Source organism: Chinchilla lanigera, unplaced genomic scaffold (genome assembly GCF_000276665.1).
Source record: "Chinchilla lanigera isolate Chin_1 unplaced genomic scaffold, ChiLan1.0 scaffold00066, whole genome shotgun sequence".
Taxonomy (NCBI): Eukaryota; Metazoa; Chordata; class Mammalia; order Rodentia; family Chinchillidae; genus Chinchilla; species Chinchilla lanigera.
Window position 1 is genome coordinate 10,521,391 of NW_004955467.1, and position 7,397 is coordinate 10,528,787.

General features: G+C 41.8%; 1 protein-coding gene across 5 annotated transcripts in view; it reads right to left on the bottom strand.

The window, feature by feature from the left end:
* Znf232 (zinc finger protein 232) overlaps positions 1 to 4,559 on the bottom strand; it is a 27,726-nt gene extending 23,167 nt beyond the window's left edge. For 3 of the 5 annotated variants that reach the window (XM_013522243.1, XM_013522239.1, XM_013522241.1), the window contains exon 1: positions 4,461 to 4,559. The gene's annotated coding sequence lies outside the window, so the exon portion shown is untranslated. The remainder of the gene's footprint in view (positions 1 to 4,460) is intronic. The other 2 variants (XM_013522240.1, XM_005399638.2) reach the window with 2 other exon arrangements.
* Positions 4,560 to 7,397: the final 2,838 nt, after the last annotated feature.

The following is a 7,397-nucleotide window of genomic DNA, read 5'->3' on the forward strand; positions in this document are numbered from 1 at the left end:
AAACTTAGAATATTAAAATGTTCCAGCTAGCTACAGGTTTTAAGTATCTTTAATTTTTGACTCAAGGTTATCATGATAGCTTTTTGAAATCTGTTTGCCTCCCAAATATATGTAAAGTTAGTCTCACAATCTCTAGAGGTGGGAACAATGAGGAAACTTTCTGGAGGAGGTGGCTTCTAAACTGAGGCCTCTAGGCAATAAGAGATAGCCAGACTAAAAGGGAAAGGAAAGGTTTCAGATCGAGGCTATTGCATATTCAAAGACCAGGAGGCTCGAGAACCTGTGATGTGTTCATGGAGGTGCTACACGTCTGAAGCAGAGTACAAGACAGTAAGAGATGAAGACAATACTGTAATTGCCAGATCAGGGAGGGCCTTCCAAACTAGGCTGGGAAGTTTGGACTTTGCTCTGAATGCAATGGGAAGCTCTCAGTAGAATTAAATAATCAGATTTATCTCTGTATAAGACTTCCAACTGCTTTTTGGAAAATGAACTTGTAAGATCTAGGCCTGGGCTATCACTTAGGAAACTACCATGTTGGGCCAAGGGTACAGCTCAGCAGCACAGCACCTGCCTGGCAAGTGCGAGGTTGTGAGTTCAATTCCCAATACAAAAAACAAAACAAAACAAAAAACTCCAGTGAGTCCTAAATGAACCATTGCCAATTAAGATACAGAAAAGTTGGTTGAGTCAATACAGAAGAAAAACCAGGCGGAACTGGTGCTATCTCAGAAAACATAAGGGAAAGAAGTAGGCATTACAGACAGAGTTCAGATTTCTAACTTGAGTTGCCAGAGCTGGGCAGCTGGACTAAAAGAGTAGGGGAAGAGACAGGAAGTGATGAGTTCCATTTTACACTTGTTATGTTTGCCTCTGCGGGGCGTCCAGGAGGAAATATTCTGGAAGATGATGGATCGACTGATCAGGGGCCCCAGAGGAAAATCTAAGACAGAGAAACATTTCTGAATCATCAGCAGAGGTAGTGTTTTGAGCAGAAATGTGACAGTAGTGATTACAACTTTGAGTCCTGAACTTAGAGTCTTGACTTGAGAAGGGGGCACAGCCAGGGCAGAATCCTAGCTTCTTATTCGCCTCAAGCATCATTTCTTTTCATAGTAGATGAGAAATAATATCACTTATCCACAGTGTTAGTGTACAGATTTAACACTATATAAAGCTGACACTTTGCTCAGTCTGTGAACAACTCCTGAATAGATGGTGCTCAATTAAAAAAAAAAAACTATTGTACAAATGAAGAGTAAGTTAATGCTCTTCATTTTCCTTTGCTTAAATAATCCCTGCAATTCTCTTCTCCTGTGGCTTTGATAGTATATGATACTCCACCTACTCTATTACTTCCTTATGGGTTTTTTCTTTCAGCTTTCTCCTATTAAATGTCTGTTACTAAGGCTCAGTTTACCATCCTTGTGCAGAATGAATTACAAGTCTAAAACTCCTATTTCAAACCCACATTTAGCTTATATTTACAATGTCTCTCCACTCTAATGTGGGTTTTTTTTTGTTTTGTTTTTGAGACAGGGTCTCACTGTGTAGTTCAGGGTGGCCTGAACTCACCATGTAGCCCAGGCTGTTCTTGAACTCTTGGTGATCCTCCTGCCTCAGCATCCTGAGTGCTGGGATTGCAGGCATGTGCCACCAGGCCTGGCTCTAACGTGTTGACAGTATAAATCAAACAGAAATGACACATCATTTTTGCTTCTAGGCTTATTCTTTTTATAAGTCATTTCTATCTAAGTAATCAGTTTTATTTAACAAATGTTTATCATGAGCTACTGCCTACACTGAATGTTTGTATCCTCCACCCAAATTCATATGAAACCTAATCTCAGATGTGGTAGTATTAGGAGGTGGGGCCTTTAGGAAGGCCAGTCTATATGAATGGGATTAGTGCCCTTATAAAAACACAGAATTTCTCTGCTTCCTCTACAAAGTGAGAACACTGAAAAGATAATGATCCAAGAGGCAGGCCCTCAGCAGACATCCAGTCTGCTGGCACTTTGAGCTTGGATTTCTCAGCCTGGAGAATTGTGAAAGAAAAAGAAACTTTCCATTGTTTATCAACCACCCAGTCTATGGTGTTTTTATTATAGCAGCTTGAACAAACTAAGACATTTAAAATGTCTGGGCTCTATTGTAGGCCCTGAGATACTGACCAAGACAAATCTCTGCACTCATAAGGCTCATATGCTAGAGATTTTTAAGACAAACGCAGTTGTTAGTGACACCTAAAATGTGACCCGTACATCACCAACATCAGTGTCACTCAGGAAAAACACATTCTCAAGCACCATTACAGAGCCACTGAGTCAGGCTTTGGTGGTGCTGTCCAGCAATGTGTGTTTAACAAGCCCTCGGAGATGCTTATGGATGCTGAAATTTGAGAAACACTGCTAATTATCTTTGACTCCTCTTTCTCTATCTATCCCTTCCACTATGCCCACTAGCAACTTGGAAAACTCCTGTGGTTCTCTCCAACCTCATCTTAATCCAGAACCTTTTTGGATTGCTGGATTGCTGTGAAATCTCTCATTTTCTGCCTTTTCTGGATGCTGGTGACACTGCCAGATAAAGCAACTTATAAAAACAATGCTTTTGCTGATATCAATGGTCATAAATCTAGCAGTGAATTTTCTATCACCTATTAAAGGAAGTATGAACTTCCTTTTGGTTTACAGGTCTGTGTTTTCTTATCTAGAGCTTGTAACAAAAGATCACAAACTGGGTGGCTTACTTTCTCACAGTTCTGGAGGTTAAAAGTCTGAAATCAAGGTATTGGCAAGGTTGCTTCCTTCTGCAGGATCTTGGGGATAATTCGTTTCACACCTGTCTGCTAGTTTCTGGTGCCAGCTTGCAGTCCTTGATGTTCCTTGCCTTGTGCACGCATCATTCCAATTTCTGCTTCCGTCTTCCCAGTGCTTCCCCTCTGTGTCTGTCTTTTCACACGGACATTTCGTATAATATAATTCTCTGTAATATCCACCATGAGGCAACTCTATGCTCTATGATTCCCCTGGCCCTCCTATAACTAGGCTTCTCCTTTTTTTTTAATTTTTGTGTTTGTTTTTCTTCCAGTACCAGGAATCAAACTCATGACCTTGCACTTGCCAGGCAGGCGCTGTGCCACTGAGCTAAATCCCCAGCCCCCTAACTAGGCTTCTTCACTGTTCTGTATTTTTACTCCTGACTCCTTGCAGTGCTCTTCCTTCTGCACCTCACCTACACAAAATCTTATATAGTTGTCAGAGGTCAGGCAGTTCCTGAGAAGCAGTGGCATGAACCAGATGATTAGTGACAACTGCCATTTTGCTTCAGGGTCAAGGAGACAATGGAGGTTTGTGGAGCCTGGGAACCTGGGAATTTTATTCTGAGTGGAGAGGGAGCTGCTTCTCAATTCCCCCCGACCACAAGTATGGAGACCCTGGTTGGCCACATCTTCTGATTTTTAAAGAGAGGCTGGAAGTCTAGATTTTTGGGTGAGAGAAATTTTCTGATTTGAAAAGGTTGGCCATTAATTCAAATAAAATCACACAGCATGAGCCAGCAGCCTGAGCCATAGTATGTGTCTATGGTCATATCTGGCCTAAGGGACATCATTTTTATTTGCACAAAGTCCTACTATTTTGAGCCAAACTCTGTTAGATCCTTCTAACCATATCAATCCATTTTAATTCACATTCATATTCATATATTGAGTGATGCTAAACACACATAAGAGTTTCTTCCAGAGTAAGATACACACCCACCCCTCCCAAAGTAATGAGTGCATAGGAATTAGATCAAATATAAACACATATGGAAAGCTTAACTAGGATAGAAGAGGCAAAGAGGTAGCAATCTGGGAAGGCTTAAGCTGCTCCTAAAAGTATATGTTTAACTTTACAATGAAGCATCGAGCCTCCCTAAATCCCTCCCACTTCTTAAGTCCACAGTATGAATATTTTAGATTCAGTAGAATACGTCTGAATCCTTTAGTTCGTTCCAGTGATTTAGTCTAGCCTCCCCAGCAGGGCTTCCAGACACTCCTGAACACAGAAACTAGATCCTGGTTATATGTACAAACACTGCTGGTACACTGGGAAAGGAATGGGGTCCATTTATACCCGTGTGAGCCAGGTATATCCCTATCACGGGAGTAGGGTGATGCGGCATTGTGAGGGCCGTGGGCAGGGCTCACCCGAGGGCCCAGGACACACAGAAAGCTCGGTCCTGCACACCTGTGTCTATTAGCGAAGGCGAACCTTTCAGTGTTTTCAGTAGCGTGCTGCGGCACTAGTGCCATAGGTTCGCCACCACTGGCAGAGGCCCGGCCTCTCCTCCATTGTAAGGAAACAAGGTCTGGTACCTGCCTCGGAGGAACTGCTCCTTACTCCGTTCCCCGCAGAGGGAGCACGCAGGAGCCCGAGCCCCCAGTTCTGCGAATGCAGCGGTGCCTCACCTACCTCCAGGACACTCCAGACTCCCGCCAGGACAGAGCCCAGCCGGCTCCCTGCAGGCGCAGGGCTACCTCGGGCAGCCCCTCTTCCCCCAGTGTTTTGGACGCAGGGTCCCCATGCCCCGCCCACTTCTCCCGCCCCGCCAGCCAATCCGCGTGCCGCCTCGGGGCACCGCCCAGCCGAGCCCAGTTCAGGCTGAGCAGCGGGTGAGGCTCGCTCCGGGGGTCCTGCGCCGCACAGTTTGCGCACTTTCCAGCGCCCAAGCCATGCGTGAGACTTCCTGAAAGAGGTAGCTTTAAGCTGAGACCTGAAGACTACCGAGACACTGAGTCCTCCAGAGGTCCTGGACTGGCCTAGAGACGGGCTTCAGCCCTTACAGGGTCTTGGGTGGGCGGACCCTTTAATTTTATTTTTCTTCTGTTAAATTTTTTTCTCCCTTACATGCTTTTTTCTACCTTTTAAATGGTTTAAAAATTTTCCTTTCTCTCATTCATTACTTCCTGTTTGCTTTGACCAGTCAAAGACTTGATAAGTAAGAACATAATGTTTAAAAAATGTAATTCCAGCTACTTGGGAGACCGAGACAGGAGCGTCGCAAGTTCGAGCCAGCCTGGGAAATTTAGACAGACCCAGTCTCCAAAAAGGGGAGGAAAAAAGGGGGAGGGGCTCCTTGGGGCAGTCCTTTAATCCCAGTTATCAGAGTGAGATGAAGACCATCTATTCTGATTTTCTGTAGGGTTTTTAACGTGAATGAGTTTGGACTTTATCAAAAGCTTTTTCTGCATCTACTGAGATGATCATGTCATTTTTGTCTTTGGCTCTGTTGATATGGTATATTACATTACTTGATTTGCATAGATTGAACTATCTCCTGCATTCCTGGGATGAATCCCACTTGGTCATCATGTATAATCTTCTTGATGATTTGCTGCATTCTGTTTGCTAGTATTTTATTGAGAATTTTTGCATCTAGATTCATTAGGGAGATTGGCCTGTAGTTCTCTTTTTTGGTTGGGTCTTTCTCTGGTTTTGGTATCAGGGTAATACTTGCCTCCAGGAATGAATTAGGGAGAATTCTTTCCCCTTTGATTTCATTAAAGAGTTTGAGAAGAATTGGCATTACATCTTCTCTAAATTTCTTGTAGAATTCAGCTGTGAATCCATCAGGATCTGGACTTCTCTTTGCTGGTTTTTTTTTTTTTAATTACACTTTCAATTTCATTGGCTGATATTTATTCAGGATTTTTATATCTTCTTGATTCAGCTTTGGTAATTCGTTTGTATCTAGAAATCTGTCCATTTCCTCTGTGTTTTCCATCCTATTGTTATAGGCGGCTGAGTTAGATAGAAATATTATAGGCAGTCAGACAGGGCCAGGCCCTCAAAGGAGCCAGCATGGAAGACAAGATACCTTACAAATGGAGAGGTGGTACTTGCTTTGGGCCAGATCTCACCACTAAAGATTAAACAAGCACAGCCACTTACCTCCCTATGGATGGACCTCAGGGATTGATAGTCTAAATAGGTAGCGATCACCTTGAAGAGTCACTGACCCAGCCCCTTACAGGAAAAGCCCCTGTTCTGTATTCATGCCCGCTTGCTACGTGACTGCTTCCCCATTTGATCCCAATTTAATCAATTTTACCTGAACAATTCTTATTGGCTGACCATAGTTTTGTCCATTTCCCCCACCTTGGACCTGCCTCACCTCGTGGTTTTGCTCTATAAAAGTTCCTAGAAAAGACAGAGTCTTGGGCAACCCACTTGGGCCTGCTTCTGTCCCTGTCTTGCGCAGAAACTTTCTTTCCCTCAACAATATTCCTATAAACTTCTGTTGTTCCTAAAATTCATCCTTTGGTTTTAGAGAACACGAACTCGTCCCAGATATTGTTCAGGTTGGGAGTTTTCATTTTCCTGTATCACTATGAAAGTAAAGATTTTCAAAGTAGATATTGATGATCTTCTGAATTTCTACTGGATCTGTAATGATTTCATACTTTTCATTCTTTATTGCATGAATTTGAGTTTTTTCTTTCCTTTTTATGATAAGGTTGGCTAGGAGTTGATCAATTTTATTCATTCTTCCAAAGAACCAACTCTTTGATTGATTAATTCTTTGTATTGTTTTCTTAGTCTCCATTGCATTAATTTCTGTTCTGATCTTTATAATTTCCTGCCTTCTCTGGGCTTAACTTGCTCTTCTCTTTCTAGAAGCTTGAGGTACAGCATAAGAGTGTTTATTTGTGCTTATTCTGTTTTCTTGATGTGGGAATTCACTGCTATAAATTTCTTTCTGAGGACTGCTTTCATTGCATCCCATAGGTTCCTGTAAGTTGCATCTGCATTTTTGCTTGGTTTTAAATATTGTTTAATTTCTTCTTTAATTTCATCTGTTGTTCAGGAGGGTGTTATTTAATTTCCATGTGTTTATGGAGCTTTTGTGATTTCTTTTGTCATTAATTTCCAATTTCATTGCACTATGGTCCAATAGTATGCATGGGATAATTTCTATTCCTTTGCATTTACTTAAGCATGTTCTATGGGCTAGTATATGGTCTGTTTTAGAGAACATCCTGTGTGTAGCTGAGAAGAATGTGTATTCTGATGTTGTTGGGTGGAATATTCTGTAAAGGTCTACAAAGTCCATTTGTTCACAAGTTTGGTTTAGTTCTGTTATTTGCTGATTTTTTTGTCTAGTTGATCTATCTCTTTGTGACAAGGGGTGTTAAAGTCCCTTGTTATGATTATGTTACTGCTTATTTGATTTTTCATGTATATTAATATTTGTCTTATATAGTTAGGTGCTTCTGTATTTGATGCATCGATATTTATGATTATTATCTCTTCCTCTTGCAGTTTTCCCCTAACAAGTATATAGTGACCTTCTTTATCTCTTTTGATCATTCTTGGTTTGAAGTTCACATTGTATGCAAACAGAATAGC